Genomic DNA, 22320 nt, shown 5'->3' on the forward strand with positions numbered 1-22320 from the left:
TAACTTCCTAACACGACACCTATTATTTAGAAATCATACCAACACTGCTATAGTACTTTAGATATATTATATATAGATATTTGAGTATTTATGTACTCTAACTTTGGTTTAGTTTATTACTTTTAGTAAATACAAAAATGATCAAAATCTCAAATATTTTCTTAATTGCAAAATTAGCCCCAAGGTACACTAAACGCTATTATATTGTAAATGTATATCAACCGATTATCAGAACTGCTTATTCTCCTAGGTATCGCACTGCGGTCAAATGAGCCGTCGCTATGGTTTAAGTGCGCGATTCGCGCGATACTTACGGTATAGGGGTTGCGATCGCAGACAAGACCCGAAACTCACTCTAGTGAACAACGGAGATGATATTAAAGCTAACGTCATAAGGAAACACACTGGAAACTGCAAAATACCTGCAGAAATGATGGGATTTTACTGTGTATGTTTGAAAAGACTCGCTGATGAACTGTATAAAAACACATTTGGCCTCTATTCCAAAATTTTGCTTTGAATAAATGTGTTCCTCAAAGTAATAGAACATTATTCCTTCACAGTACTACTTAGTAATACATTAACTACTACCACAGCAAATATGAATAAAGAATATTTCGTGAGTCAATGCTAGGTAAATGAATGAGGCAAGATTATATTACTTGTTGAAATTATTGGAATCCATCACAACATTTGAGTCAAGTTGAAAAAGTGAGATTGTGAATGGCCATTTACGTTTTTTTGAGATTTTTGTTGCTGAAATGACACAAGCAGTGTGTAAAATACAGTCAAACTAAATAATCACGACTTATCCTTAAGCTTATTTTTATTATTACTTGTTTTCAAAGAACAGTTTTATTGACATTTAAAAAAAGACAAGTAAATAAATCAGTGATGTAATACTGGTGTTTAATTTAAGGATTGATGATTTCATTCTCTGTTTTCATTCCCACAGTATGCAGCAATCTTCACTTTACTCATGACCATGTAGATTGTCTTGATGATGCCGCAGCTTCCGCAGCTTCACTGTTGCTCCTCTGAATGACAAGACAGTGAACGAGGTTAAGTTAGATTAGATTTCAGTGATCTGCAAATAAATGAATAAAACCAAAAAAATATTGGCGTTCCACCAAATCTAGTCTGGATACAGATTAAATAGACAAAAAGGAATTCAGGATGCTAAAACCACATATTATAAGTGGGAGAGCTGGCAACAATCCCCCACCTCAACACTGTAAGTTTAATTTATATTCTTTGTTATTTGGTATTCTAACACAAGTAAATACTGTAATTTGACAATAATAAACCATGCAATTTGGATGGATGCAATTCTGGCGTGACTACAGTGTACATGTCTGATGTCGCTCACAGTGGTCACAGTAGTCACAGGGTTCGCTCCGGGGCTTTGTGTGTTTGCTCAGACACATGAAAAATTAAAGGGAACATTGCCCCCCCCCCCAACGCTATGCAGGGTCTTCCGCTCAGCTACAGCATGTAGGTCAGACCCAGCCCTCCTGATCAGATGGTCCAGTCTGTTACTGTCTGCTACATTCATGCTGCTGCCCCACAGACCACAGCCTAAAACACTGGACCCACAGACTCATAGAACATCCTCAGCATGGAGCTGCGGACGCTAAAGGACCTGAGCCTTCTCAGGAAGTACATCCTGCTCTGAGCCTTCTTGTTCACAGCTGAGGAGTTCTTTTTCTAGTCCAGTTTATTGTCCAAGTACACTCCCAGCTATTTGTAGTCGATCACCATCTCCACCTCTTCATTTTTAATAGTGAGAGGGGTGAAAGCACTCACAGATTTCCTGAAGTCAATCACCAGCTCCTTAGTTTTACTGATGTTCAGTTGGCGGTGGTTCTGTCCACACCAGTCCACAAAGCTGTTCACCACTCCCTGATACTCTGTGACATCACCACCCCATACGTCCTACAATAGCAGAGTCATCAGAGAACGTCTGGAAATGACAGGACTCTGAGTTGTACCTGAAGTCTGAAGTGTACAGGGTGAAGAGGAAGGAGACAGGACGGTCCCCTGTGGAGCTCCTGTGCTGCAGCCACGGTGTCAGACACACAGTTCTGCAGGCGGACGTACTGGGGGTGGTTGGTGAGGTGGTCCATGATCCATGAGCTTAGGGGGGCTCCAGCTGCATGTCCTTCAGTTTCTCTCCCAGCACCACAGACTGGATAGTGGTAAATGCACTGGAGAAATCAAAGACCCTCACTGAGGTGCCAGGCTGCAGGTGGTTGTAGGTGCAATGGAGCAGATGTTTGATGACATCATCCACTCCTAGATGGGGTTGATATGTAAACTGGAGGAGGTCGACCAAGGGGTGGTGTATGCCACAACATTGCACTGTCAAAATGAAGCTGTGTAACAGAGACATTGAGCTGTTAGCGGTGGGCATGAGGCCATTCTACCTGCCAAGGGAGTTCACACACGTTATAATAATTGCTGTGTACGTCCCACCCTCCGCTAACGCTGACACAGCTTCTGAGACCCTGCTCTCAGTCACCAGCAGGCTGCAAACACAGCACCCACAGGCCCTCTTCCATCTCTGGGGACTTTAAATGTACCGCCATTGTACCCCTTCCCATCCTTCAGCTGCTCTGCCTACATACACCCAGTATGTGACCTGCCCCACCAGAGACAATAAAACACTGGACTTATTCTATGCCAACACCAAAGAGGCCTACGCTGCATCCTCCCTCCCACCACTGGGCAGAGCTGACCACAACATCCTGCATCTCCTGCCTGTGTATAAACCTGTTGTACACAGGGCCGGGTGGTGGTGCCCCGCACAGTGAAGAGTGGACAGCTGAGAGCGAGGAGGCTCTCAGGGACTGTTTTAACACCACTGTGTGGACGGAGCTCTGCGACCCACATGGGGAGGACATTAACGCAATAACAGACTGTGTAACGGACTACATAAACTTCTGCTGTGAAAAACACTGTTCCCACCAGGCGGGTTCGGTGTTTCACCAACAGCAAACCATGGGTCACCCCTGATATTAAAGCTCTGCTAAAGGAGAAGAAGAGAGCATTTAAATCAGGGACAGGGAGGAGCTGAGGAGGGTGCAGAAGGAGCTGAGGAGGAAAATCCGTGAGGGAAGTCCAGCTACAGAGGAAGATGGAGGAGCAGCTGCAGCAGAACAATGTCAGTGAGGTGTGGAGGAGCCTGAAAACCATCTCAGGCTTCAAAGCTCCACACCCACAGGCTGAGGGGGACCTGAGCTGGGTCAACGAGCTGAACTCACACTTTAATAGGTTTGACCAAGCACCCACTCACACCTCCCAGCAGCTGCCTCCGAACCTCTTGTCCACCTCATACCACTGGATTACCAGCCCCCACAGCCTTCCACACCTTTACACAAAGCCCTCCTACCCTCAGCCCCCTGACGACTGGTGACTCATCCCAACCACACCCCCTCACTTCACACCACACTGAGTCACTTCCTCAACCCCTCACTTCACACCACACTAAGACACTCCCTCCACCCCTATCCTTCTCCCAGCACCCAGGTGAGAAAGTGAGCTCAGGAAGATCAAGGCCAGGAAAGCAGCTGGGACCAGACGGCATCAGCTCCAGACTCCTTAAGTCCTGTGCAGGCGAACTGTGTGGAGTTATGGAGCATGTCTTCAACCTGAGCCTCAAGCTGAGGGTGGGTACCACAGCTCTGGAAGACCTCCTGCGTGGTACCCCGTGCCCAAGACCACCGCACGCCAACAGACCCCCAGCAGCTTCAGACCAGTGGCTCTGACATCACAACTGATGAAGACACTGGAGAGACTGGTCCTGGGTAACCTCCGCTCTGCAGTGGGAACCTACCTGGACCCGCTGCAGTTCGCCTACCGACACGGCATAGGAGGTAGACGACGCCGTCATCTTCCTCCTACATCGAAGCCCTTTCCCACCTAGAGAAGCCCGGGCAGCACTGTGAGGATCATGTTTCTTTGACTTCTCCAGTGCCTTCAACACCATCCAGCCGATGCTTCTGAAAACACAAACTGGAGGAGGCTGGTGTGGACCTTCATCTGACGGAGTGGATTATGGACTATCTCACAAACAGGCCTCAGTTTGTGAGAGCCAGGGACTGTGTGTCTGACACTCTGACCTGCAGTGTGGGGGCCCCACAGGGGACTGTACTGGCCCCCTTCCTTTTCACCCTCTACACGTCAGACTTCAGGACACAAACACGGACAGGCTGTGTTCTGCAGAAGTTCTCTGATGACTCTGCGATCGTCGGACTGATCACTGATGATGACGATGCAGAGTACAGAGGACTCACTCAGAACTTTGTGGACTGGTGCCCAGCGGAACCACCTCCTGATCAATGTAGGGAAAACGGAAGGAGATGGTGGTGGATTTCCGCAGACAGCAGGCCTGCTCTCATCCACCGATGCACATCCAGGGAAGGGACATTGAGAGAGTGGACTCTTACAAGTACCTGGGAGTGCATCTGAACAATAAACTGGACTGGACTCATAACACGGGATGCACTGTACAGGAAGGGTCAGAGCAGACTCTACCTGCTGAGGAGACTGCGGTCTTTTGGAGTGAAGGGGCCACTCCTGAAGACCTTCTATGACTCTTGTGGTGGCATCAGCCGTCCTGTACGGTGTGGTTCTGCTGGGGCAGCAGCATCACAGCGAGGGACAGGAAGAGACTGGACAGGATCATCAGAAAGTCCAGCTCTGTCCTGGGCTGCACTCTGGACACGGTGCAGGAGGTGGGTGAGAGAAGGGTCCTGGCTAAACTGACATCCATCATGGACCAGGTCTCTCACCCACTGGAGGACTCACTGTCTGCTCTGGAGAGCAGCTTCAGTAGCAGACTGATCCACCCTCGCTGTGTGTGAAGGAGAGATATCGTAGATCCTTCCTACCTGCTGCTGTCAGACTGTACAATCAGAACTGTTGACCACATCCCACCACAGTCACTCACCCACTGCATCAGTGGTTTATATAGCAACCTGCTCTGCCACAATATTTGTGTAAATCTGTGAACAATCATGTATATTGTTACCGGTACAAATCTTATACCCATTACTGTGCAATAACCCTGCAATGACCTCATACTCACTCTAACTGTACTGTACTGCTTTGTACTGTGCCAACACAAACTGTTCTGTACCTGTATTCTTGCTCATCTGTACTGCTGTTGTGAGAGGTAATTTCCCCACTGCGGGACTATTAAAGGTTTTTCTTATACTTATTCTTATTACTGTTTGAGTTTGGCCATTACTTTCCGACGTATCCAGACAAGCTAATTAAACTATGAATGTCGGTACTCTAGGTGCAGAGAGAGACATGCTACCTAGCCATCACTACAAACACATGACAAATCAGATCACAACGTACCTTCCAACGGATTTACGACCTGCAACAAGGACTTCGTCCAAGACGGAGATTCTCTCAGAGAATAAGTGATTAATATTAAAAGGAAACTCCATACCTCAGATTACCCAGACAGGTGTAACGTAACGCAAGGAGCAACACACAGTCACAAAGCAATATGATGCCACACTAGCTAGCCAGCTAGTAGCTGATATAGCTTTGAAAAACGGTATCTACCCACAAAAGAGATTACTTGCTAGTAGCATTTATCGGCTAGCAGCGCTTTATTATAGCACTGGCCGGATTTGAGCGACACTGTATAATAGGTTAAACCAGAAACAGTCACTCCACTTGCGTTGTCACTGACTACCGATCTATTGTGTCGGCTTTAGTAGCAACGTTAACCGTAATGTTTGTAAAACACAAGGGAGTCAATCTGCTCTACAGTGCCGATCATTTAAAAATGGCAAAGTACAGGGTGAAAAAGATGTTAACTTCCTAACACGACACCTATTATTTAGAAATCATACCAACACTGCTATAGTACTTTAGATATATTATATATAGATATTTGAGTATTTATGTACTCTAACTTTGGTTTAGTTTATTACTTTTAGTAAATACAAAATGATCAAAATCTCAAATATTTTCTTAATTGCAAAATTAGCCCCAAGGTACACTAAACGCTATTATATTGTAAATGTATATCAACCGATTATCAGAACTGCTTATTCTCCTAGGTATCGCACTGCGGTCAAATGAGCCGTCGCTATGGTTTAAGTGCGCGATTCGCGCGATACTTACGGTATAGGGGTTGCGATCGCAGACAAGACCCGAAACTCACTCTAGTGAACAACGGAGATGATATTAAAGCTAACGTCATAAGGAAACACACTGGAAACTGCAAAATACCTGCAGAAATGATGGGATTTTACTGTGTATGTTTGAAAAGACTCGCTGATGAACTGTATAAAAACACATTTGGCCTCTATTCCAAAATTTTGCTTTGAATAAATGTGTTCCTCAAAGTAATAGAACATTATTCCTTCACAGTACTACTTAGTAATACATTAACTACTACCACAGCAAATATGAATAAAGAATATTTCGTGAGTCAATGCTAGGTAAATGAATGAGGCAAGATTATATTACTTGTTGAAATTATTGGAATCCATCACAACATTTGAGTCAAGTTGAAAAAGTGAGATTGTGAATGGCCATTTACGTTTTTTTGAGATTTTTGTTGCTGAAATGACACAAGCAGTGTGTAAAATACAGTCAAACTAAATAATCACGACTTATCCTTAAGCTTATTTTTATTATTACTTGTTTTCAAAGAACAGTTTTATTGACATTTAAAAAAAGACAAGTAAATAAATCAGTGATGTAATACTGGTGTTTAATTTAAGGATTGATGATTTCATTCTCTGTTTTCATTCCCACAGTATGCAGCAATCTTCACTTTACTCATGACCATGTAGATTGTCTTGATGATGCCGCAGCTTCCGCAGCTTCACTGTTGCTCCTCTGAATGACAAGACAGTGAACGAGGTTAAGTTAGATTAGATTTCAGTGATCTGCAAATAAATGAATAAAACCAAAAAAATATTGGCGTTCCACCAAATCTAGTCTGGATACAGATTAAATAGACAAAAAGGAATTCAGGATGCTAAAACCACATATTATAAGTGGGAGAGCTGGCAACAATCCCCCACCTCAACACTGTAAGTTTAATTTATATTCTTTGTTATTTGGTATTCTAACACAAGTAAATACTGTAATTTGACAATAATAAACCATGCAATTTGGATGGATGCAATTCTGGCGTGACTACAGTGTACATGTCTGATGTCGCTCACAGTGGTCACAGTAGTCACAGGGTTCGCTCCGGGGCTTTGTGTGTTTGCTCAGACACATGAAAAATTAAAGGGAACATTGCCCCCCCCCCCAACGCTATGCAGGGTCTTCCGCTCAGGTACAGCATGTAGGTCAGACCCAGCCCTCCTGATCAGATGGTCCAGTCTGTTACTGTCTGCTACATTCATGCTGCTGCCCCACAGACCACAGCCTAAAACACTGGACCCACAGACTCATAGAACATCCTCAGCATGGAGCTGCGGACGCTAAAGGACCTGAGCCTTCTCAGGAAGTACATCCTGCTCTGAGCCTTCTTGTTCACAGCTGAGGAGTTCTTTTTCTAGTCCAGTTTATTGTCCAAGTACACTCCCAGCTATTTGTAGTCGATCACCATCTCCACCTCTTCATTTTTAATAGTGAGAGGGGTGAAAGCACTCACAGATTTCCTGAAGTCAATCACCAGCTCCTTAGTTTTACTGATGTTCAGTTGGCGGTGGTTCTGTCCACACCAGTCCACAAAGCTGTTCACCACTCCCTGATACTCTGTGACATCACCACCCCATACGTCCTACAATAGCAGAGTCATCAGAGAACGTCTGGAAATGACAGGACTCTGAGTTGTACCTGAAGTCTGAAGTGTACAGGGTGAAGAGGAAGGAGACAGGACGGTCCCCTGTGGAGCTCCTGTGCTGCAGCCACGGTGTCAGACACACAGTTCTGCAGGCGGACGTACTGGGGGTGGTTGGTGAGGTGGTCCATGATCCATGAGCTTAGGGGGGCTCCAGCTGCATGTCCTTCAGTTTCTCTCCCAGCACCACAGACTGGATAGTGGTAAATGCACTGGAGAAATCAAAGACCCTCACTGAGGTGCCAGGCTGCAGGTGGTTGTAGGTGCAATGGAGCAGATGTTTGATGACATCATCCACTCCTAGATGGGGTTGATATGTAAACTGGAGGAGGTCGACCAAGGGGTTGACCAGAGAGCGCAGTCCATGATCAGACTCTCAAAAGCCTTCATGACGTGAGAGGTCAGGGCCACAGTTCCGTAGTCGTTGAGGACTCTGGGATTTGGCGTCGCATTCACTGGCACAATGCATGACATTTTCCACCCAAGAGGAACTCTCTCCAGCTGCAGGCTCAGGTTGAAGATACTTTTATTAATCAGACACATATGAAAGTGGGAATAACAAAATAAACGGAATGTAAAGTAAAATGCTTTCAAGAGTTTTGTCTACATCAAAGCGGACAAATCACATGTGAACGTTTTATTTTTTTTGTAAATAAAAATAATGTTTGCCCTGTTCAAACCTGGGGAATAAAAACGATTCTGATTCTGAAAGCAGCTGATCAACTTCATAGGAACACATTTCATGTGGTACAGGTGAAAGGGACACTAACAACCCAACGCAGCCGAGGCTGTAGCAGCAGAGAAACAATTTATTTATTTTTATTATATGATATTCTCTACAAGTTAGCAGTGATAGCCTGCCAGACTTGTGTGAAATACCATAAGAAGAGCATTTAAAAAAAGTTAAGTGAAAGGTTTTGGCGTCTCACAGCTACGTAGGTGCAGCTGATCACGCTGCCCGATCTCCCATGGAGTTTTCTTTGTCTCGGAGCTAAAGTATTTTACACCTATTGACCGAGTGGAGACAATATGTTAACGTCTCTGTGCCAATACGTAGTAGGGGATGGGGTTTGAAGTTTGCTTTGCAACTGAATCAACATCAGACGCCGTAACTCGCGCGGAGCGAGTTCCAAATCCACTGTGTTGCCTGTGTAATAAAACATTGTTTTTCTGCAGATATTGTGGTAAATGTCATTACGGTAAAGTATAATAATGCAGCTTCCGTTTAAAGGGCACATTGACTATGTCTTAGTGTTTTAACTGTTTAATTGCACCAAATCGTTGAAACCAAATGAGAAAACGGAAAGCGACTTTAAATCTTTTCAGCTCGTTTTTTCGTTTTTAACACGCTGCTTTGAATAAATGCTGTTTGTTTCTTTTTAATCGAGAAACGGAAAACGGTCCGTGTATGTTCCAAATGTTTGATTTGTCCCACAGAATACAATCTTTTTTTTCCACAAAACGAGAAAACGGAAAACGGCTTTAAATCTAATTCCAGGTCTAGTTTTGAAAACACTGTTTTCAGCTCGTTTATTTGTTTTTAACACAGTGCTGTGATTAAATTCCGTTTTTCGCTTATATCAAGAGAAATAAGGCAGCGGATGTTCTTTGTATTTTATTTTCTCGAAAATTTACCTAGAAAACGGTCCGTGCATGAAGTGCAATTCCTTATTTATGTCTAAAATGAAAATTGAATAACGACTTTTTATGCTGTGTTTCGTTTCCGTAAATCGGTAAAACACATTTGCGATATACTGATTTACTCATTCTCCTTTTCTCCACTTTCAAAACGAAATAAGAAAAAGGGAAACCGGGGGCGGGGCCAGTCGCCGGACTTTCAAATTAAAACGCCCAAGAGCATTTGAAGCGCAACATCGGCAAATATTTGTAACTCTTGAAGGATTGCGGTGTTGTTGTTTTTTGCGGTGTTGCGTGTTTTGACACACAATGAGACCCACATTGTTAACAATAATCAACGTAACAATCATTTATTTAACCAAGCTATTTAACCAAGTGCTGAAAACTGTCGATTACGTTGCGACTCATGGCGTTTGCTAATGGAATGACAGGTCAGTCAGCTCGCCACCGTCGGGTCACTTACACAATCACCTGCCAACAAAGTTTTCTGTGCATCCTGCTTCATTAGACTGCAGCGACATCACGACCTTGTCGACACCCGATGAGGAAGAATTTAGCGCATCTGCGGTGTTCCGGTCATTTTCAGTTTATGGTGAGACTGAAATCGCGTCCTCCTGCTTGGCCGGTTGATGCTCTTATGCCCAGGAAGACGCTCTAATGTTGTGCCGGTCTTTGCAAGTATTCTAAACAGTGATTTATTACAGTTTATTGTGGCTGTTTAGACATGCTCCATCATTGGACTTCCTGTCTCAGAGCCTGCTTTACCTGCGGGAGAATAACAGCCACTCAACCTGCCTCACAATAACTGAACTCATTGTGAGCCATGATAATGTGCATCGCATCATCTTTGTGAGGCAGATTCTGAGGCAAAGTGTGTGTGATCAGATGATCTGTCACGCAACATCAAGGTGTTACTGTATGTACAGAGCAGATGAGTGCCTGCAGAGGATTTTTTTAGTTTCCAACACCTACCTTCGGTATTGGTTTAGTAGTCATCATACCTTGCATTGAACATCTTACGTGCAGATGACAAATGAATAAGAAACAACAGTGCATCCTGGAACACTGTGGGTTCACCTCTTGTAATGCAGTCCCAAATCATAGCTCTGCATGCTGTTGTTCTTCTGGGGTGTGGAAGGGATTTTGGCCAAAAGAGGACATTTGTGTCAATGATGACTGTCTCTCTGCCTCATATAGGTCATAGGACTGCATTACAAGAGGTGAACCCACAGTGCTCCAGGATGCACTGTTGTTTCTGATTCATCGGTCATCCTGATCCGAGGAAAACAGTCTGTAGCTTTTTTAGCAACATGTTTTCAAATAATTAAGCCATTGTTTTATATGTTTCTATGCTGATAGATAATATTACATTTTACATGTTCTATAAAGTTCAGCCTTGAAGATGTTGAAGATTTTGTGAGTTGGCAGATTTAAACTTGGTAAATAAAAATTGGTTAAAAAACATATGGGCAGTTCTGACTACAAATGTTTTGTGAAAAAAAGGACTGCTGCTTTACTTGTCAGGCTTTTGCAGATATCAGACCCACATGCACAGCGCAGACAGGTTGGTGGTTTAAGAGGTGACAGTCTTTATTATGTAACTTAAGGCAAGGCAAGCAGAGTTATACACAGGTGCTCTCAGACGTGAGCACCAAAGGAGCAGGCTCTAATCTTGGTCAAACGGTCAGGTACGTTACCAGTTTTTCCACGGCAAAAGTACAGGCAAGGAGCAGGCAGAAATCCGAAGTCAAGGTACGAAACAAGATCACTGACAAGGTAAGCTATACGATACTGCTGGAAAGCGTGAGTACACGCGTAACAATCTGGCGTCTGACTGGTGTGTGAGGTGGTGGCTAAATAAGAATAAGAATAAGAAAACCTTTAATAGTCCCGCAGTGGGGAAATTACCTCTCACAACAGCAGTACAGATGAGCAAGAATACAGGTACAGAACAGTTTGTGTTGGCACAGTACAAAGCAGAACAGTACAGTTAGAGTGAGTATGAGGTCATTGCAGGGTTATTGCACAGTAATGGGTATAAGATTTGTACCATACTGGTGCTTGATTTCGAGATAACTGTCAGGTGTGCGTGATTAACTGGGAATGACATGGAAACAGCTGAGACGTGGGTGAGACAAGAAGTGCTTCAAAATAAAACCAGAAACAGGACTAAGACATGATATTACTATCATAGGAACATGCACATAAAATATTCAATGCAAGGTAGATAGATAGATAGAATACCTTTATTGTCCCGCGATGGGTAAATTACCATGATGCAACAGCACAGACACATATAGACATATATACAGAAGAAATAACACAATAATAATTATAAGAAATTAGAACATCATGCACATATAACAATGAGGTAAGGTGACTGCACCAAACAAAGTGAGTAAGATATTAAAGTGACTGGTGCAATTGCTCTGGAGATGTAGCATGTGTGTGGCAGTGTGGTAGAAATGTGCACCATGCTATAATTGTTAATTATAAAATCTGACAGCAGCAAGAAGGAAAGACCTGCGGAATCTCTCGTTCCCACAGCGAGGGTGGATCAGTCTGTCACTGAATCTGCTCTCCAGGGCAGACAGTGTGTCCTGCAGTGGGTGGGACTCGTGGTCCAGCATGGATTTGAATCTTGCCAGAACCCTTCTGTTTCTCTCTCACTGACTCCAGAGTGCAGCCCAGGACAGAGCTGGACTTCTTAATGACCTTATGCAGCTTCTTCCTCTCCCTCTCTGTGATGCTGCCGTTCTAGCAGACCACACTGTACAGGACGGCTGATGACACCACAGAGTCAAAGAGAGTCCTCAGGAGTGTCCCCTTCACTCCAAACGACCTCAGCCTTCTTAGTAGGTAGAGTCTGCTCTGAACCTTCCTGTACAGTGCGTCTGTGTTGTTAGTCCAGTCTAGTTTGTTGTTAAGGTGAACATCCAGGTACTTGTAACAGTCCACTGTCTGGATGTTCATTCCCTGAATGTTTACTGGAAGAGGGGGTGTAGACTGACATCTGTGGAAGTCCACCACCATGTCCTTGGTCTTCTCTGCATTGATTAGAAGGTGGTTCTGCTGACACCAGTCCTGGACCCTCGCAAACTAGGCATGATTTGTGAGGTAGTCCAGTATCCACTCTGTCAGGTAACTGTCCACGGCAGCTGACTCCAATTTGTTCATTAAGAGAGCCGGCTGTATGGTATTAAAGGCACTGGAGAAGTCAAAGAACAGAATCCTCCCAGTGCTGCTGGGCTTCTCAAAGTGGGCCAGGGAACGATGGAGCAGGAAGATGATGGTGTCCTCTACTCTGATGCCAGGCTGGTAGGCAAACTGCAGTGGATCCATTGCTGAGCTCACCATGCAGCGCAGTTGATGTAGAACCAGTCTCTCAGGTATGATGACTACTAAACCAATACCGAAGGTAGGTGGTGGAAAATAAAAAGATCCTGTCACTCATCTGCTCTGTACATACAGTAACACCTTGTTGCGTGACGTATCATCTGATCACACACACTTTGCCACAGAATCTGCCTCACAAACATGATGTGATGCACATTAGGGCAGTCATGGCTCACAATGAGTTCAGTTATGGTGAGGCAGGTTGAGTGGCTGTTATTCTCCCGCAGGTAAAGCAGGCTCTGAGACAGGAAGTCCAATGATGGAGCATGTCTAAACAGCCACAATAAACTGTAATAAATCACTGTTTAGAATACTTGCAAAGATCGGCACAACATTAGAGAGTCTTCCTGGGCATAGGAGCATCAACCGGCCAAGCAGGAGGACGCGATTTTAGTCTCATCATAAACTGAAAATCACCGGAACAGATGCGCTAAATTCTTCCTCATCAGGTGTCGACAAGGTCGTGATGTCGCTGCAGTCTAATGAAGTAGGATGCACAGAAAACTTTGTTGGCAGGTGATTGTGTAAGTGACCCGACGGTGGCGAGCTGACTGACCTGTCATTCGTTTAGCAAACGCCATGAGTCGTAACGTAAACGACAGTTGTCAGCACTGAGACGGGCTAAATAAATAATTGTTAAGTTGATTAATGTTAAAAATGTGGGTCTCATTGTGTGTCAAAACACGACCGCAATCATTCAAGAGCCACAAATATTTGCCGATGTTGCGCTTCAAATGCTCTTGGGCGTTTTATTGTGAAAGTCCGGCGACTGGCCCCGCCCCCGGTTTCCCTTTTTCTTATTTCGTTTTGAAAGTGGAGAAAAGGAGAACGAGTAAATCAGTATATCGCAAATGTGTTTTACCGATTTACGGAAACGAAACACAGCATGAAAAGACGTTATTCAAATTTCATTTTAGACATAAATAATGAATTGCACTCCATGCACGGACCGAAAACGGCTTGATTTATTCTAGAGGGGGAAATCAAACGTACACAGACCCGACACAGTACTTACACACGAGGACATACTGTATAAAGGCAGCATCGAGATCAGCATTTGACAACAAACACTAGCGCACATTGACAACTTGATCCTAGTTATCCGCCTATGAATAAGCGGCTCCTCAGCACCATCTTTGGAACGTCACGTCACTGTCTGCTTCAGACGGTGACGCCACTTCCCCGATTCTCTCGTTGCCTGCATTATCACATGCATACATTTCCGGTTAAGCTCTACCTGGACACATCATCTGTCATTCGGGCTTTTCATTCAGAGTCAGAGCAAACTATAGGTCATTGCGGTCGGAGTAAATTTTAAGAGTTTGGTTAAACTTAAACGCTGCTATAACGAGAGAACGACTTAGTTTTTCGTTCTCTGCTTTTTTCTCACAACGAAAAATCAGCTTTAAATCAAACTCCGTGCCTTGTGTCGAAAAAACAACAACACTTGAATTCCGTTGGTCGCTCATATAAAGAGAGGACGAAACGAAACGAATCCAGTTTGTTTTGTATTTTTTCCTCATGAGTACAAATATGCATATAAAATACATTTATAACACAGATTGATGAATAAATATAGATTCCTATTTTATGTTATTATACTTATATTATTCTATTGGATTGGCTGGAGGAGGGACTGTGTTTCTCGGCTGGCCTGAAAACTGTGTAAAAACATCAGCAGCTTCGGCAATTGACAACAAACACTAGCCCACACTAGCGAGCAAAGACGCATAATAATCTATACTATTTATAATAATAAGTTTATAAAAAATTTAAATATAATATAAAATGAACTACTCTACATTTAATGATACAATATGTATATGCTTCTGACATTCTCAGCCTCCATCTGTTCACATAGTCCTGGTAAGGGCCAGGGCTCTGTTCTTACTCAATACCAAACAAAAGATCCACACACAGTCTCAGTAGTCTACAGAACAGTAAAAAAGGAGAGTAGCCCATCGCCTCATTCACAGTGCAGTTGTATGCGTGAATGACTTTGGCAAGGTGGCTTTTCTTACTTTTGTTTTATGTATTTGACATTTCATCTAGATTGTTCAATGGTTGTCTCTGTCTGACAGACTCTCAACTCTAGTTCCCAAACCCAAGGTCAGTGTCACGAGCGCACGGATGAGGACCCAAATGCACAGCGCACACAGCTTGACGGTGGTAAAAGGATGGTTTATTCCAGGTACGGGGTCAGATCAGGCACAGTCATACACGAGACGTTATGCGGGTTTAAACGAGGTCAGGCAGAGACAGCGTCAGGGACAGGCAAGGCAGAAGACCAGGGCAGACAAGACAGGCAGGGATTAGGCAGGCTCGGAATCAGCGGTCAAAAACAGGGTACCCAATACACGGCAGGACTGGATCAACAAACTGGAAAATGATGATAACACACATACAACAATCTGGCGAGGTACTGGGGTGAGAAGTGGTGCTTAAATGCAAGGTGAATTGATTACTGATGAAGTGCAGGTGTGGATAATGACCAGGTGAAGCAAGAACAGCTGTGACATGACGTAAACCGGAAGTGAAGCTAGAACAGAAACAGAAACCAGGAGACTACAAAAAATAAGACAGGAAATGGAAACTGGAACCCAAAACATGATTATATGGCCGATGAACAAAGTACTTTCAAAATAAAACTGAGAACAGAACCAGAACCTCAGACAGTCAGGGAGTTGTGTGTCTCTGTCTGTTGAGACTTAGTGCTCCTTCCTCTCTGATAGTCAGACGTCAGTGATGCAGGTGTGAGAATGTAAACATTTCCACACACGGCGACAGGGAAGAGATGGTGCATATAGTCTGATTGGGCTACACAGACATTCCATCGTAGTCGGACTATAATGCTGGACAAGTTACCTTCACAGTTTAATGTGCAGGTGGAGTAGCTTGATGGATAATGAAAGTAGGGGGTAAACAGACCACGGGATTAATGGGTAGGATTCATAGTAATGTTGAAAGCATAGTTTCTGGAGTGGAACAGGTACAGACATGGGCAGTTGGCTGGGGAGATGTGAGGATCTTTGTTGGGCTCATCACCTTTTGGAAGACATTTTGATCGGAAGCACTGCAGCTGCTGTACAGATGGAGGATGCAGCTATTCCCCTTGACACCACTGTCATCCATGTTGTTATGTTTTGGTCCCAGTTTCCATTTCCTGTTTTATGTTGAAGGACCTCCGGTTTCTGTTCATCGTCTTAGTTTCCGCCTTACTCCCGGTCTTCATTACACACACCTGTCTCAGGTCAGTAATTAGCCACCCGGATTTAAGCACCAGTAGTCACCACAGTTATCCGCCAGATCGTTGTTAGTGAATCCATGTCTACGTGTTCCAGCAATTATTTGTTCCGCTCATCTCGTCATCGACCCTGTTCCGTGTGCCTGACCGCTGATTCTTGCCTAATCCCGACCGGTACTGTAACCCTGTTTGATTCTGTTGTTGAACCCTGCTTGCTAACTGGACCTGACTAAGCCTGCTGATTCGAACACGTAAATCTGAGTCTTCTGTTATTGACCCGCGCCTGTTACGGGACCCGATTATGCCTGCTCCCTCTGTGCCTCTACCCCGTGCTTACCGGTGTATGACCTGGACTGTCTGTGACTTCGATTCTTGTATTAAAACCCTTTAATCGTACCATCTGTCTGCTGCCTTGGCGCTGTGCATTTGGGTCCTCTTTCTGCCGTTCCGTGACAGAATAAAATAGTAGATTAATGAAATGTCCAGCAGAATTTTATTAAGGATGGTCTCATCAGGTTTTCCACATAGTCTGCACCACAGCCCACAGTGTTGTCTGAGGTTGAGAAGCAACCTCCTTGCTTTTTGGTAGCTGGGATGCACAAGCCTGTATAAACAATAAACAATTTCACATTTACAGCTAGCTGAGTGGATAAGCAACACTTATGAATAGACAGCACCATCATACATGTTAGACTTCAATAGAACTTTAGGTCTCAAGATACACACGAGTCACAGGCTCGGTAGTAAATAGAAACACAACTTCACTCTCACAACTTGTTGCAGCCAAACCCAAGTTGTACTGAATGTCATGTGGAGTGCTAGCACTAGCCACTAATGCTAGCCGCTAGCATAGTGCTAGTAGCTAAAATGTGAGCGGAGGTAGATGACTCGGTGCCATGTGTTACACGATTCAACATAGACGAATGCTGGAGAGGCTTGAATTAATCCAAATTGCGTGGCACCTTGCAACACTGTCTCTTTCTGTAGACATTAGCATTTCTTAAACAGGAGGGAAGCTAGATTAAAAACGAAGTGTCACAAAACTCTGGGAAGAAGGACCCAAATGCACAGCGTGAACTTGAGTAAGGACAGTAGTTTAATGGTTCGAGGTTGGCCAGGCAGAGGTCATACACGGTATAGGCAAAAACAGGATCCGACAAGGTGCAGGCGAAGAGAAAAGGGTGAAGAAGTAAAAAAACAGGCAATGGTCAAACTCACGGCTGAGTAAGTCCTGTCAGAGGATGGGCAAGAGACAAGACGAGGTAACAAGACTGGGTCATACACGGTAACCGGATACTAGGTAATGCTGGAATGCTGGTCATGAGAACGCAGACAATCTGGCAACAGGTAAACGCAGACATGGTGATTAAATGCTATGTGAGTAATGACTGATAGAAGACAGCTGGTGAGATCATGTGACTGCAAAGTAAAGACTAAACACTAATATTAGTGTTAAAGTATGTGCACTCACTTATACAAACCTATACATATGTCATATACATACACATACACATATGCCTTGTTATACATAATCTCATAATACTTAATGATAGCCATGACATATAACAACACAACTACCATGATCACACATTACTTATACTGATATTGATAAGTACCAGTAATACTTACAGCTAAGTTTAGAAAGCCTGTTTATCAGTGTCCCACTACAAGGTTAGTAAGGCTGTAGCTTAACATTGTTCACCCAAAGGGTGAGGCAGACATTGGTGCATGAACAATGCCACTTGTGAAAGCCAGGGTGATGGGAGGAGCTCGGCCGCTACACCCAGCCAAATGAACAAAGGAAATAATCCTAGCAGCCAGGGAGCCCACACACCTTCAGTTCCAGAAGGGCAGGTGTTGCGACCCAAGCCACCCACACAGACCTTCCTAGGCAAAGCTACAGCAGCCACAGAGACAGCACCCGAGGTCAGAGTGGGCCACCGTGGGTCAATGCTGTCCAACCAATGAGAACCAGGGGCAAACACTCCCCCCAGTGGGGGAGAGGGTCGGTCAGAAAGAGTGGAGCCTGAGGACCCACGGTCTGTAGGGAGCCCGCTAGGAGATGCCCTTGCGCCCAGAGTGGGGCTCACCCCAAGTCCGCCACCCCCAGACGAGCGGAGCGGGGCCTACCCCATCGGCCCGACTAAATCCCTGGCACCCGAGCCCACAACACGAGGCTGGCAATTGGTGAGGGTCGGCAGAAAACAGACCACCCAGGCAGTACGGAAAACGGGCCCCCCACACACCAACTGCACCAAATGCATACACACTCACAGACACAGACACAGACATACACCCACACACACATCAGCACATCATCGTTGTTTCTAAATAAATTTTTGTCAGGTTTTGAGATCACTTCCTGTTTTTTGTGTCACAGTTCCGGTTTCCAGCCTCATCCTGTTTAGCGCTAGCATTACTTCTGGTTATCTTTACATGCACCTGTCTCGTATTAATCATCACTCACGTGGATACTTAACCACCACCAGTCACATCAGTCATTTGTCAGATTGTTGTATGCATATCATCACGTTCCAGCAGTTATCCGTTCAGCTCATCTCGTCTTCTATCCTGTTCTGTGTTCCTGACCACTGTTTCTCGCCTGATCCCGACCGGTACTGTAGCCTCAATGATTCTGTTGCTGAACCCTGCTTGTTTCCTGGATGTGATTACGCCTGCTGATTCTAACGCGGAAATCTGAGCCTTCTTGTATTGACCCTGGCCTGTTATTGGATCTGATTAAGCCTGCTCCCTCTGTGCCTCAATCCGGGGCTTGCTCGTGTATGACCTGGACCATCTGTGATTTGGATTATTGCATTAAACCTCGGTTTTACTACTTACCTGTTGTCTCATCGCTGTGCATGTGGGTCCAATCTCTGCCTAAGACAGAATGATCTGGCCAGACATGGACCCAGCCGGCGTTGAGACTCTCCGTGCTGCGCTCCTCACCCAGGGACAGCGGCGCAGCGAGCAGAAGGGGAGGACCAACGGCGCGCTGCAGAAGTTAGCAGACTGCGCACTGCGACAAGAGGAGGCGGCGGCAGGACTGGCGGATGCGGTGAATCGGCTGGTTCAGAAAGCGGCAGGAGAGAGGACGCCGATCCAGTTTCCCGTAGCCACGACCGCTGCTGTTCCCTTGGTCGCTACCCCGGCTCCCGATGCTCGTCTGGGAGTGCCCACGCGCTTCTCGTGCAAAACCAAAGACTGTCGCGCGTTCATCACCCAGTGCGAGCTTCACTTCAAGCTGCACTCACCTGCCTTTCCCACAGAGAGATCGCGGGTAGCCTACGCCATATCCCATCTCACAGGGGAGGCGGAGGCCTGGGCGACAGCAGAGTGGCAGAATGGTTCCTCCTGCGTGGCCACGTTCCCCTCCTTTTTGGAGGCTTTAAAACAGATTTTTCAGCAGATCATTTTGGGACGATAAGCAGCACAAAGACTGGTGAACATCCGTCAGGGGAGAAGAACTACGGCCAAGTACGGCGGAGGCCGGCTGGGACGCCACAGCCCTTGGGGATGTCTGAGCTACCAAGCGCCCTGGATGAGCTGATCATGTTGGCCATACGTATTGATTGCCGGCTGATGAACACTGAACGAGAGCATCACGGCGGGGAGAGGGAGAGGGAGCCACGCCACTTCCAGGTTCAGAGCCCACGGAGACCGTCGAGGGAGACGGGTGGTCAGCCGATTCAGAGGAGCACGGGAGACCCTCAGATGACAGAGGAGCACATGCAGATCAGTCGCGCACGTCTCACCGAGGAGGAGAGACGCAAACGTCGCTCCCAACACTTATGCATGTACTGTGGACAGGCAGGTCAGTTCGCTGCAAGGTGTCCGTGCGCGGAAGATAGCGATTGTCACAGTTCATGTTTATTAGTCACGTTTCCTACTCATTTTCGGTTTAATTTTGGTACCATTTCCTGTCTAGCACCCATACCTAGTTTATCCAGCTTTACTTCCTGCCCTTGTTAACCTCACCTGCACATCATCAGTAATCAGTTACTTAAGCACCAGTTCTGGCCTTGCCCAGTTGCCAGATTGTCTGCGTTCATTCCATGACCAGCATTCCAGCGTTGTCGAGCTTCCAGTTCCTTCCAGTTTGACCTCTGCCTGTTTTTTGATCACGTCTTTGCCAACACCTTGTCGGACCTTGGTTTTGCCAACCTGGGTATGACCATTGCCTGCCTGACTATGTTCTTATTAAAACACTTGTTTATACAAACCACGCTGTGCATTTGGGTCCTTCCACCATTGTGCCATTGCGACAGAACAATCTGGCCAGACTTGGACCCAGCCGGCGCCCTGTTTTGTCAGCCCGAGATCAGGGATTTTTGTTTTTTTTGCGTGCATGGACATAATGAAGACAAAGGCAATGGCGTTTTCCTGCCTGGGTTTACCGTAGGACCTCCGCTGGTGCTTCAGAGAGCTTGCCAAGCAATACGCGGAGACATCCAGCCTGAGGGTGCGGCTCCGCATGGTCAAGACGGTGATCGTTATCCTGGAGGAGGAGTATTGGTGGCGTGATTACCCTGGAGTACAGGCGCTTTTCGAGGGGCTCAGATCAGTGCAGAGGGATCTGGTACGCGCTCTGCCCGCAGCACCTGCCGGCGTCTCTCCAACTGTTCCCGCTGCCGACTCATCGCCACAAGCTCACGTTCCTGTTGCCGTTCAGTCTGGTCATGCTCACGTTCCTGTCATCGCTCAGTCGAGCCAAGCTCATGTTCCTGTCGTCGCTCAGTCGAGCCAAGCTCATGTTCCTGTCATCGCTCAGTCGAGCCAAGCTCACGTTCCTGTCATCGCTCAGTCGAGCCAAGCTCACGTTCCTGTGGCCGCTCAGTCGAGCCAAGCTCACGTTCCTGTCGCCGCTCAGTCGAGCCAAGCTCATGTTCCTGTCGCTGCTCAGTCAGATCCAGCTCATGTTCCAGACGCCATTCAGTCAGGTCCAGCTCATGTTCCAGACGCTATCTCATTGGTCCAAGTCCGAGCCCACGCTACCGCCATGGTTCTCCAGTCTGATTCAGTCCGTACCTGGGCCCCCACTCCTGCTTCAGCCCCGACGGTTGAGGAGATGGAGTTCACATCTGGACGGCGTCAACGAAAGCCGGTTTCCCCTGTCCAGGTCCCAGAGGCCCCGGCCTCTGTAATCAAGCGAACCTCTCCTCCAGCAGAGGGCCTCCTCGTTCCACCAGACGACATCCCCACATCCATCACAGGCATCCCAGACAGCATCTTCCAGAGGATCCGTTCGATATGTGCATCTCCAGTCCTGTTCCTGTTCGCTCATTACATGAACTCCACTGAGGCAACGTCGGACCTGTCATTTCCTGCACCTCAGTCAGCATCAGTTCCTGCGCCTCTCTCTGCACCCAGTCCTGTCTTGGCCTCAGTACAGCCACCTGGCCACGCCCAAGCTTCAGCTCAGCCACGTCACGCTCCAGCTCCAGCTCAGGAGAGGTCATTGCAGTCCCTGTCGACCTCCCCGAAGAGGTCATTGCAGTCCCTGTCGGCCTCCCTGAAGAGGTCGCTCTTGCTCCAGTCCCTGTTGGCCTCCCTGAAGAGGTCGCTCTTGCTCTAGTCCCTGTCGGCCTCCCTGAAGAGGTCGCTCTTGCTCCAGTCCCTGTCGGCCTCCCTGAAGAGGTCGCTCTTGCTCTAGTCCCTGTCGGCCTCCCTGAAGAGGTCGCTCTTGCTCCAGTCCCTGTCGGCCTCCCTGAAGAGGTCGCTCCTGTCCCAGCTCTTGTCGGCCCCGAAGCGGGCGTTCCTGTCCCAGTTACTGTCGGCCCCGAAGCGGTCGTTCCTGTCCCAGTTACTGTCGGCCTCGAAGCGGTCGTTCCTGCTACTGCTCCTGTCGACCCCGAAGAGGTCGCTCATGCTCCTGTCGACCCCGAAAAGGTTGCTCATGGTCCTGTCAACCCAGAAGAGGTCGCTCATGCTCCAATCGACCATGAAGAGGTCGCTCATGCTCCAGTCGACCATGAAGAGGTCGCTCATGCTCCTGTCGACCATGAAGAGGTCGCTCATGCTCCTGTTGACCATGAAGAGGTCGCTCATGCTCCTGTCGACCATGAAGAGGTCGCTCCTGCTCTAGTTCTTGTCGGCCCTCCTGAGGTTGTTCCTGCTCCAGTTACTGTCGGCCCTCCTGAGGTCGCTCCTGCTCTAGTTCCTGTCAGCCCTCCTGAGGTTGCTCCTGCTCCAGTTCCTGTCAGCCCTCCTAAAG

At 46.5% G+C, this 22320-nt stretch overlaps 2 long non-coding RNA genes across 2 annotated transcripts; both read right to left on the reverse strand.

The window, feature by feature from the left end:
• Positions 1 to 808: 808 nt before the first annotated feature.
• Positions 809 to 5864, reverse strand: LOC121202617 (uncharacterized). Its single transcript, XR_005898384.2, has 2 exons — positions 5368 to 5864; positions 809 to 1037 (listed from the first exon to the last, which is right to left on the reverse strand). It is a non-coding gene; the product is annotated as an uncharacterized LOC121202617 (long non-coding RNA).
• A 777-nt stretch (positions 5865 to 6641) lies between these two features.
• Positions 6642 to 8316, reverse strand: LOC121202590 (uncharacterized). Its single transcript, XR_005898336.2, has 2 exons — positions 7825 to 8316; positions 6642 to 6870 (listed from the first exon to the last, which is right to left on the reverse strand). It is a non-coding gene; the product is annotated as an uncharacterized LOC121202590 (long non-coding RNA).
• Between the last annotated feature and the right edge of the window lie 14004 nt (positions 8317 to 22320).

This window comes from Betta splendens, chromosome 11, assembly GCF_900634795.4.
Source record: "Betta splendens chromosome 11, fBetSpl5.4, whole genome shotgun sequence".
NCBI classification, from domain to species: domain Eukaryota; kingdom Metazoa; phylum Chordata; class Actinopteri; order Anabantiformes; family Osphronemidae; genus Betta; species Betta splendens.